Here is a 10,832-nt window from a genome sequence, read left to right on the forward strand (position 1 = left end):
GGATCCCACAGTAGGATGGCATGGGCCCTGAGTGGGTGCAGTTCATCTCATATTGTCCAGCATGCTCTTTCCCACTCTGAGTCTACACAGGCCATCAAGGTGGCTGGATCAGGTTGGGATCGAAAAACAACCTCCAAACTATACCTGGAACACCTATACCTACCTACCTCTAGTGGCTCGAGTTCTTTTTCCAGAAGTTTCCTTACACTCCAGATAACTGAGTACAAGCTGATGTGGAGGAATTATAATCTAATTTCACACAAACCAGGTACGTATACAGGCAGTCCTTGCTTTACACAATAGTGCAGGATGATAAACACAATCGTGTAACTTGAAACTCTGCAAAGTGATCTCCATAATCAATGGGAAACATGACAATTGTTCTGTGATCTTTAGAAAATTTTGTCAAAGCATGAAAAACTCTTACTGTTGGTTCAAATGCATTGGGAAATGAAAAATTAGTAAAACTAATATTTACTTCAGTTCAGTTCAGTTGTTCAGTTGTGTCTGACTCTTTGTGACCCCATGGACTGCAGCACGCCAGGCCTCCCGGCTGCGGCTGCTGCTGAGTTGCTTCAGTCGTGTCCGACTCTGTGCGACCCCATAGACAGTAGCCCACCAGGCTCCCCCGTCCCTGGGATTCTCCAGGCAAGAACACTGGAGTGGGTTGCCATTTCCTTCCCCAATGCATGAAAGTGAGAAGTGAAAGTGAAGTCGCTCAGTCGTGTCCGACTCTTAGCGACCCCATGGACTGTAGCCCACCAGGCTCCTCCATCCATGGGATTTTCCAGGCAAGAGTACTGGAGTGGGGTGCCATTGCCTTCTCTGAGGCCTCCCTATCCATCACCAACTTCTGGAGTTTACCCAAACCCATGTCCATTGAGTCGGTGATGCCATCAAATCATCTCATCCTCTGTCATCCCCTTCTCCTCCTGCCTTCAATCTTTCCCAGCATCAGGGTCTTTTCAAATGAGTCAGCTCTTCACATCAGGTGGCCAAAGTATTGGAGTTTCAGCTTCAACAGCAGTCCTTCCAATAAACACTCAAGACTGATCTCCTTTAGGATGGACTGGTTGGATCTCCTTGCAGTCCAAGGGACTCTCAAGAGTCTTCTCCAACACTACAATTCAAAAGCATCAATTCTTAGGCACTCAGCTTTCTTTATAGTCCAACTCTCACATCCATAGATGACTCCTGGAAAAACCATAGCCTTGACTAGATGGACCTTTGTTGGCAAAGTAATGTCTCTGCTTTTTAATATGCTGTCTACGTTGGTCATAACTTTCCTTCCAAGGAGTAAGCATCTTTTAATTTCATGGCTGCAGTCACCATCTGCAGTGATTTTGGAGCCCCCCAAAATAAAGTCAGTCACTGCTTCCACTTTTATTTGCCATGAAGTGATGGGACCAGATGCCATGATCTTAGTTTTCTGAATGTTGAGCTTGAAGCCAACTTTTTCACTCTCCTCTTTCACTTTGATCAATAAACTCTTTAGTTCCTCTTCTCTTTCTGCCATAAGGGTGGTGTCATCTGCATATATGAGGTTATTGATATTTCTCCCATCAATCTTGATTCCAGCTTGTGCTTCATCCATCCCAGCGTTTCTCATGATGTACTCTGCATTTAAGTTAAATAAGCAGAGTGACAATATACAGCCTTGATGTACTCCTTTTCCTATTTGGAACCAGTCTGTTGTTTGGATTCATGGGGTCGCAAAGAGTTGGACACGACTGAGCAACTGGACTGACTGACTGACTGTTGTTCCATGTCCAGTTCTAACTGTTGCTTCCTGACCTGCATATAGGTTTCTCAAGAGGCAGGTCATGTGGTCTGGTATTTCCATCTCTTTCAGAATTTTCCACAGTTTCTTGTGATCCACACAGTCAAAGGCTTTGGCATAGTCAATCAAGCAGAAATAGATGTTTTTCTGGAATTCTGTTGGTTTTTTGATGATCCAGCAGATGTTGGCAATTTGATCTCTGGTTCCTCTGCCTTTTCTAAATCCAGCTTGAACATCTGGAAGTTCACGGTTCACATATTGCTGAAGCCTGGCTTGGAGAATTTTGAGCATTACTTTACTAGCGTGTGAGATGAGTGCAATTGTGTGGTAGTTTGAGCATTCTTTGGCATTGCCTTTCTCTGGGATTGGAATGAAAACTGACCTTTTCCAGTCCTGTGGCCACTGCTGAGTTTTCCAAATTTGCTGGCATATTGAGTGCAGCACTTTCACAACATCATCTTTCAGGATTTGAAATAGCTCAACAGGAATTCCATCACCTCCACTAGCTTTGTTCATAGTGATGCTTCCTAAGGCCCACTTCACTTCACATTCCAGGATGTCTGACTCTAGGTAAGTGATCACACCATCGTGATTATCTGGGTCATGAAGATCTTTTTTGTACAGTTCTTCTGTGTATTCTTACCACCTCTTCTTAATATCTTCTGCTTCTGTTAGGTCCATACATTTTCTGTCCTTTATTGAGCCCATCTTTGCATGAAATGTTCCCTTGGTATCTCTAATTTTCTTGGAGAGATCTATAGTCTTTCCCACTCTATTATTTTCCTCTATTTCTTTGCATTGATCACTGAGGAAGTCTTTCTTATCTCTCCTTGCTATTCTTACTGCACTGTAATTTAAAACATTAGAAACATTGAAAATTACTGTGATTTATTTCTTTATAAAAAACTTACCAAAAGTAGTTTGAACAGTTCTTGCCTTCTCTTTCTCATTGTGTAACTGATGCTGTGGAGCGAGCATCTTGCCTATGCCTTGGTGCATTTTCACACTTGTTTCTAAATTTGGATCAACTTGCAGTATTTCTTGCAGTGCTATGAAATGCCTTTGAGCATTCCTTTAAGGTGAAGTTTTGTGTCACTTCTTCTGGAACACATTCATTTTCTTAGAATTTGGATGCAAATTTCACTGCAGCACTCTTATCTGAGCTAGCAACTTTCCTGGTTGCTTAACATCTGTCAACTCATGCTGATTCTAAAATAATGAGACAAGCCTTTATTGACAGCAAAACGTTCTTCTTTTTTTCCCCATAATTAATTTACTTACTTCTGGCTGTCCTGGGTCTTCATTGCTGTGTGGGCTTCTCATTGCAGAGGCTTCCCTTGTTGCGGAGCATAGACTCTAGGATATGTGGACTTCAGCAGCTGTGGCTCGTGGGCTCCAGAGCACTGGCTCAGTAGTTGTGGCACACGGGCTGGGTTGCTTCATGCATGTGACCAATCACAGACAGACTTTGAAAGAAGTGATGCTAGTGATCACATCACGATGAACATCTATTTTTTACAAAGTGAGCTGTGTCTTTGAGTGGGCAGTGTAATTTGTACTTTATGCAATTATAGTCTTACACTGTGATGACGCAAATCTGAAACATTTTGTTGGGGACTGGTATTATTTAGCTAAATCATGATAACTGAAATGTGTATGTATCAGAACTACGAAAAGGAAGGATCATTTTATGAATGTTGTTTACAAACTATCTCTGAGCACATTTCTAGCAACAAATTTCACCCACCCTGTGCTTGGGTGACTGCATATGATTATTTCTCGCTAATGAATTGTGAGCAGAAATTACATGTATCACTTTCATGCCAAAGCATTTGATTACCAGTTGGTACTGGCGCAGACCTTGAGGCGATCTGAGAAGGTGGCTGCTCTGTTAGCCTGAGGCCCCTGATAAGATGTCATAGACAATAACATAAGCAAGATGTAAACTTTTGTTTCAAGCCATAAAGATCTTAGGGTTGTTCATTTCTGCAGCATAATAGCCCGTTCTGACTGATACAGTATAAAATTCAGACAGAACCTAGGAAAACGAGGATGGGGAACTGGGCAGAATTCAGAACCCAGAAATTGACATCTAATAGTCAAAAAGGCTCCAAATTGATGTGGGATTGGGGGTAGAAAAAGAATCAGGGGCATGTACTGAAAACAAAAATCTTTATATGGTGAAAAATATACAAATACAGAAAATAGATGTTTAGTAAATTACTGAAAGATGAACACTCTTACAACTTCTACTTAAATCAAGAAACAGAAGTCTATCAGCTACCCCAGAAGCTCCTGACTGGGGTGCCCCATCCCCCCACAGACCCCATCCTGTCCCCTATCAGTTACGGATTAACTGCCTTTTACGATAATGACCTCCTTCCATTCTTCATAGCATTATCACCATACATGCATCCCTCAACCCTGTGGTTAAGTTTTATTTTAAAAATAATTTTTATCTCTTAATGTACAAATTTGCTGTACATCCTTTTCCCCCTGTGAATTTATCTGATGATGAATTTATTTGTTGTCTACAGTATCTGTGATATCATGATGTAGCATCTATCTTTAGCAACAGGAGGGAATTTAATCCTCACTAATTTATGCTGCCTAACCCAGAAGATACGTGCAGATTTAGCTTTACTCCATTTGGCAGAGATCTTAGGAGCTATGAAGGGAAAGAGTATGCAAAAATCCTTCTTAATATTTACAGTGGAACTGGCAAGGCACAGTGACTGATGACTTCTAAATGGATCACTTATAGTGAAAACTATGTTTTTGTTCAGTCACTCAGTTGGGTCCAACTCTGTGACCCAAGGGACTGAATCATGCCAGGCTTCCTGTCCTTCACCATCTCCTGGAGCTGCTCAAACTCATGTCCACTGAGTTGGTGATACCATCCAACCATCTCATCCTCTGTCGTCCCCTTCTCCTCCTGCCTTCAATCTTTCCCAGCATCAGGGTCTTTTCTAATGAGTCAACTCTTCGCATCAGGTGGCCAAAGTATTGGAGTTTCAGCTTCAGCGTCAGTCAGTGAATATTCAGGACTGATTTCCTTTAGGATGGACTGGTTGGATCTCCTTGCAGTCCAACGGACTCTCAAGAGTCTTCTCCGACACCACAGTTCAAAAGCATCAATTCTTTGGCACTCAGCCTTCTTTATGGTCCAACTCTCACATCCATAGGTGACTACTGGAAAAACCATAATTTTTACTAGATGGACCTTTGTCGGCATAGTAATGTCTCTGGCTTTTAATATGCTGTCTAGGTTTGTCATAGCTTTTATTCCAAGGAGCAAGCATCTTTTAATTTCATGGCCACTCTCTGAAGTGATTTTGGAGCCCAAGAAAATAAAGTCTGTCACTGTTTCGTTTCCCCATCTATTTGCCATGAAGTTATGGGGCTGGATGATCTTCATTTTTTGAGTTTTAAGCCAGCTTTTTCACTCTCTTCTTTCACCTTTATCAAGAGGTCCTTTGGTTCCTCTTTGCTCTCTGCCATAAGAGTGGTATCATCTGCATATATGAGGTTATTGATATTTCTCCTAGCAGTCTTGATTCCAGCTTGTGCTTTATCTAGTCTGGCATTTTGCATGATGTGCTCTGCATATAAATAAGCAGGGTGACAACATATAGCCTTGACATATTCCTATTTGGAACCAGTCCTTTGTTCCATGTCCAGTTCTAAGTGTTGCTTCTTGACCTGCATGCAGATTTCTCAGGAGGCAGGTAAGGTGGTCTGGTATTCACATCTCTTTAAGAATTTTCTACAGTTTGTTGTGATCCCACACTCAAAGGCTTTAGAGTGTTCAATGAAGCAGAAACAGATGTTTTTCTGGAACTCTCTTGCTTTTTTGATGATCCGGAGGTTGTTGGCAATTTGATCTCTGGTTCCTCTGCCTTTTCTAATTCCAGCTTGAACATTTGGAAGTTCTCAGTTCACGTACTTCACTAGTTCACTTCTCAGTTGAATCCTAACTTGGAGAATTTTGAGCATAATTTTGCTAGCATGTGAGATGAGTGCAAATGTGTGGTAGTTTGAACATTCTTTGTCATTGCCTTTCTTCGTGACTGGAATGAACACTGACCTTTTCCAGTCCTGTGGCCACTGCTGAGTTTTCCAAATTTGCTGGCATATTGAATGCAGCACTTTCACAGCATCATCTTTCAGGATTTGAAATAGCTCAACTGAAATTCCATCACCTCCACTATCTTCGTTTGTAGTGATGCTTCCTAAGGCCCACTTGACTTCACACTCCAAAGGCGTCTGACTCTAGTTGAGTGATCATACCATGGTGGTTATCTGGGTCACACCATGGTGGTTATTCTATAATGAGAACTAGTCCTATCATTGCCCCTGTGGATGAACTCTGGACAAGGTTCACCTGTTTTCAGGGGGTGATAAATCTGATAAGTGCAAATGTCCAGACCTCAGACTCATTTGAAGTGTGCATATGAGTTTCTACATAGTGCTTTGTTGATTTTATTATATTTAACTTCTAAATGTTTGTTATAGTTATGTGTCTCTACTACAGTACCACAGGGCTTCCCAGGTGGTGCCAGTGGTAAAGAACCAGCCTGCCAATGCAGGAGACCTAAGAGATGCGGGTTCAATCCATGGGTTGGGAAGATCCCCTGGAGGAGGGTATGGGAACCCACTCCAGTATTCTTGCCTGGAGAATCCCATGGACACAGGAGCCTGGCAGACTACAGTCCATAGGGTCACAGAGTCGGGCATGACTGAAGTGACTTAGCATGCACTACAGTACCACAATATTTAAATATTAAAATAAGGAATGTGTACTGTTTCCAAATAAAGTAAAATGTGAAAGTGAAAAAGAGGGATCATTTGCCTACTTTCCCACAATGCAGATTTTCGACTTGTTTCCCCTTGGTGCTATCTTATGTGTTTCTCTGACCCTTGTAGTTCTTCTAATTGCTAGTTGGATCTATATATCAGTCAAATTTGGGTTTGATTATTTTTGGCAAGATGACTTCATTGGTGGTGGTGCATTTGTTCACCAAAATGTATGTAGTCATCTACAAAATATTTTTTTGTATTATGAACAGCCACTGATGTTCGATTCCAAGATTCAGCCTAAACTGATTCATTTATCTGGGTTTTCAGAATGGTGAAAGTCTAATCCAGAAATTTCCTTCTCCTACTGTGTGGTTATTCCTGGTATACTTCAAACAGGAAAGCCAGTAAATGCTTGGTTTTTTCCCCCAGAGATCAAAGCTCTGTCACATCCAGATAATTTGCTAAGGTCTAAACTTCACAAATGTATCATAAAGGCCAAGATGGCCTCCATCGGCTCAGCTTTCTCTCACTATGCTTTTGGTCCCCTAAGAATTCTCCCCAGCTTTGCATGTCCATAGTCTTTCTCCCAATCTCTCTACCCCATCAAAGCCCACTTGCAAGGAGGAAAGGTCCTCCTTTTCTCCCACTTAGACGATAAATCATTACCATCACCCATCCTAGAGGTATATGGATTTTAAGCCACATCTTTTAAATATTCTGCCACAGTCCTTGAGGAATTGAAAATAGGTAGCCCCAAGCCCAAACCCAGACCATGTTTTGTTTTGGCTTGCGTGTTTTTGCTTTTTAGGATTTATGGTTTGTTTTTTTTTTAAGCTGAATGAGACCATTTGGGTAAGGGGCACTTTCTTTCTAGTTAGAGCAGAACCCATCATCTCCTCCCCCTTGTTTTATACTTTCCCTGTTTTATGAGTCCCAAAGGTACTTGTGTTTGCCACCTCTTATCTTAAAGCAGTGGTCCCCAAATGTTTTGGCACCAAAGACTGGTTTTGTGGAAGACAGTTTTTCCATGGACAGGGTACTAGGGGGTGTGGGTGGTTTTGGATAATTCAAGTGCATTACATTTATTATGCACTTTATTTCTATTATCATTACATCAGCTCCACCTCAGATCATCAGGCATTAGATCCTGCAGTTCGGGGACCCCTGTCTTACAGCAATCTTATAGACAGGTGTTAGGAGTCCATATCACAGGTGAGTGAACAAGAACTGGAGAAGAGATGGACCTGGTGAGGCCTCATGGGAATGGGATGGATAGTAAGTGCTCTGGGAAACAGACCATGTTGGGGATAATGGGGGTGTGGAGCCCTCTCCAGCCCTGCCCAAACTAAAACCCACATTCCTTTTCAAGGAAGCAAGATAAAATGAGGCCTAAGATAATATTTGGGGGGAAAGTTTATTTTTCTATGGTCTGTTTACATTAGACCGTCGGGCGAAGAGAGGTGGTTAAAGACTTGTCCCAAATGGCTGGGCCAGAGAAGCAGAAATCCAATGTCAATAGATGGAAATATAAGCGTTTGGTTTCATTAAACTTCTTTTTAGAAAACATTTCTTCTTTCCTTTTCCTGAGGCAATTGAAGGGAAGGAGATACAGAGCCGGAAAGAGACAGGGAGGAGGAGAGATGGGGCCAGTGAGGGGGCTTGTTCAGGAGATTGTTCCCCTCTACATGTCTCCAGCAGGTCCAAGATCTTGTCAGACCTGAGCGGGAGCAGTCACCTGGAGTCACCCACTGGTCCCAAGGACTGCTGCTAATTGAGGGCAGGGGAGCCAGAGTTCCAGCATTTGTTCAGCCACAGATGTTTTAAAAACCGAGGGCCTATGAACAAACTGTCAAATCAGGAGCAGCTCTGGGAAAAAACGATTTGAATTCTGTATTCTCTCATGGCCCCTTTTGGCAATAGCTGCAGCCTTTCCTTCCCTCAACACCATGCTGTCCCATGCCTGCCCCAAGGCAGAGGCCACATCTGTTGAAGCAGAAGAGGGCAGGTAAAGTATGGAGGATCTGGTCACCTTGGGTTTGCAGGTTGAAATTCCACCTCTGACACTTGTTGAGTGGGTCAATTGGGGCAAATTCTTTGTGCTTCAGCTTCCTCATCTATATAATGGAGAAATAATAATAATACTCTTGGCTGTTGAAAGGATTAAATGGGGGAAAATGCTTAGCATAGCACCTAGCATGTAGTAAAGTGTTCAGTGAACATGTGGGTTGTTATTCCATTATTTTTAGAGCTTCCTCTCTCTTTATCTCTGTCCTTCCATTACACACCACGCTTTCCAGTAATCCCACTGGATTTGTCCATGTAGATAAATGTACCCAGAGAAGTGAAAACTCATGTTCTCTTGCAGGGTATTTTGTATGCTGTCCACCAAGACCCTCTTTCCCAATAGGTTTCCACACAGGTCCACGGATACTACTCCCTTACTCTCATCAACCCTGGTTCATATGGCAACAACTGTCTGTGTTGCCCTCTTCATTCATCTCCATTCACTCAAATCTAGTTTAAGGTCTTCATTGTAACTATATGATTTCTGTTCCAAGAAAACCAACCCAAGTTCATATAAGTAGAAAGAAAATGTATTGACTGTACAGAGGAAAAGTCCAGGGGATAGGTGTGTCTTTAAGCATGGTTTGATTTAGGACCTTGTATGAAGTCAGTAGTACCTGGTGTCATCTCTTGATTTTGCTGCCTCCTTATTGGCATCACTCTTAGACCAACTCTACATTTGTGGTGGCAAGAGGTTTGCATTGCAAAGTGAACTCCAGGTTCAAGTCCAGTGAGAAAGAGAAATTTCCTCTCTCTTAATAGCCCCAGCAGACACTGCATGTGTTCCTTGGCTGGCATCACAGATTCATCCTGGACCAATCTTATTATTGGGGGAAAGAGTAAGAAATTAGATGCTCCCACCTGTAACCCTACCTACAGTTCCTGGGCTGATGGAGGGGGAGGAGTGCTTCTCAGAAAGAAATCAGAGTCGTTTCAAAAATAAAGGAGAATGGGCACAGGGGGAGTCAAATCCCTGCAAATATCCACTACAGACACATCTCTTCCAAAACCCATTCCCAACAACTGAAGCTAGTTCTCTTCTCTGAACTCCTGACCTGATTCTTCATAGTGCCAGTCTTGCTGGCAATGTATTTTGCTGTGATCCCTTTGTTAGGAATACATTTTGCTATATCAGCTATGCTACGAACTGCTTGATGTGCAAACTGTTCCCAGGTCCTTCATCTGATACTGCCTTCTTGTACTGCACTGTTACATTTCTGTTACTGATATTGAACTTCCCATGTAAGTATGTCTTCCTTTCAGAGCTCCTTAACTTCCACAGGGAAGGAAATGAGGATACTTCTTTCTTTATTAAATTTTTTTTTAAAATTATTTATTTATTTTTGGCTGTGCTGTGTCTGTTGCTGTGAAGGCTTTTCTCTCATTCTGGCAGGTGGGGGCTACTCTCCAGTTGCTGTGTGCAGGCTTCCATTGTGGTGGCTTCTCCTGTTGCACAGTACAGGCTCTAGAGCGTGCAGGCTTCAGTAGCTGTGGCACAAGGGCACAGTAGTTGTGGTTTCCAGGCTCTAGAGCACAGGCTCAGTAGTTGTGGCATACAACCTTAATTGCTCCACAGCATGTGGGATCCTCCTGGACCAGTGGTAGAACCTGCATTTCCTGCATTGGCAAGAGGATTCTTTACCACTGAGCCACCAGGGAAGCCTCCAAGGATACTTCTTTCTATATAATTGTTTAATAGATGTTGATTGATCAAGAATTGAATGACATTTCTTCTCTTGTACCTTTCATTGGTCAAATGTCTAGTAGGTGCTATTAATAATAATACCTTCATGCTCGCTTTGGCAGCACATATACTAAAATTGGAACAATACAGAGAAGATTAGCATGGCCCCTGCACAAGGATGACATGCAAATTCGTGAAGCGTTCCATATTTTTTATAAAAATCTTAGAGGAAAACATAGGCAAAACACACTCTGACATACATCACAGCAGGATCCTCTATGACCCACCTCCCAGAATATTGGAAATAAAAGCAAAAATAAACAAATGGGATCTAATTAAAATTAAAAGCTTCTGCACAACAAAAGAAACTACAAGCAAGGTGAAAAGACAGCCTTCAGAATGGGAGAAAATAAAAGCAAATGAAGCAACTGATAAACAACTAATCTCAAAAATATACAAGCAACTCCTGCAGCTCAATTCCAGAAAAATAAACGACCCAATCAA

The 10,832-nt window shown here is 42.1% G+C and overlaps 1 non-coding gene across 1 annotated transcript; it reads left to right on the forward strand.

Moving 5' to 3' along the window:
* Positions 1–10,434: 10,434 nt before the first annotated feature.
* On the forward strand, positions 10,435–10,541 carry LOC129623957 (U6 spliceosomal RNA). The gene has a single exon (XR_008700700.1). It is a non-coding gene; the product is annotated as a U6 spliceosomal RNA (small nuclear RNA).
* Positions 10,542–10,832: the final 291 nt, after the last annotated feature.

Source organism: Bubalus kerabau, chromosome 11 (assembly GCF_029407905.1).
Source record: "Bubalus kerabau isolate K-KA32 ecotype Philippines breed swamp buffalo chromosome 11, PCC_UOA_SB_1v2, whole genome shotgun sequence".
Classification (NCBI taxonomy): Eukaryota; Metazoa; Chordata; class Mammalia; order Artiodactyla; family Bovidae; genus Bubalus; species Bubalus kerabau.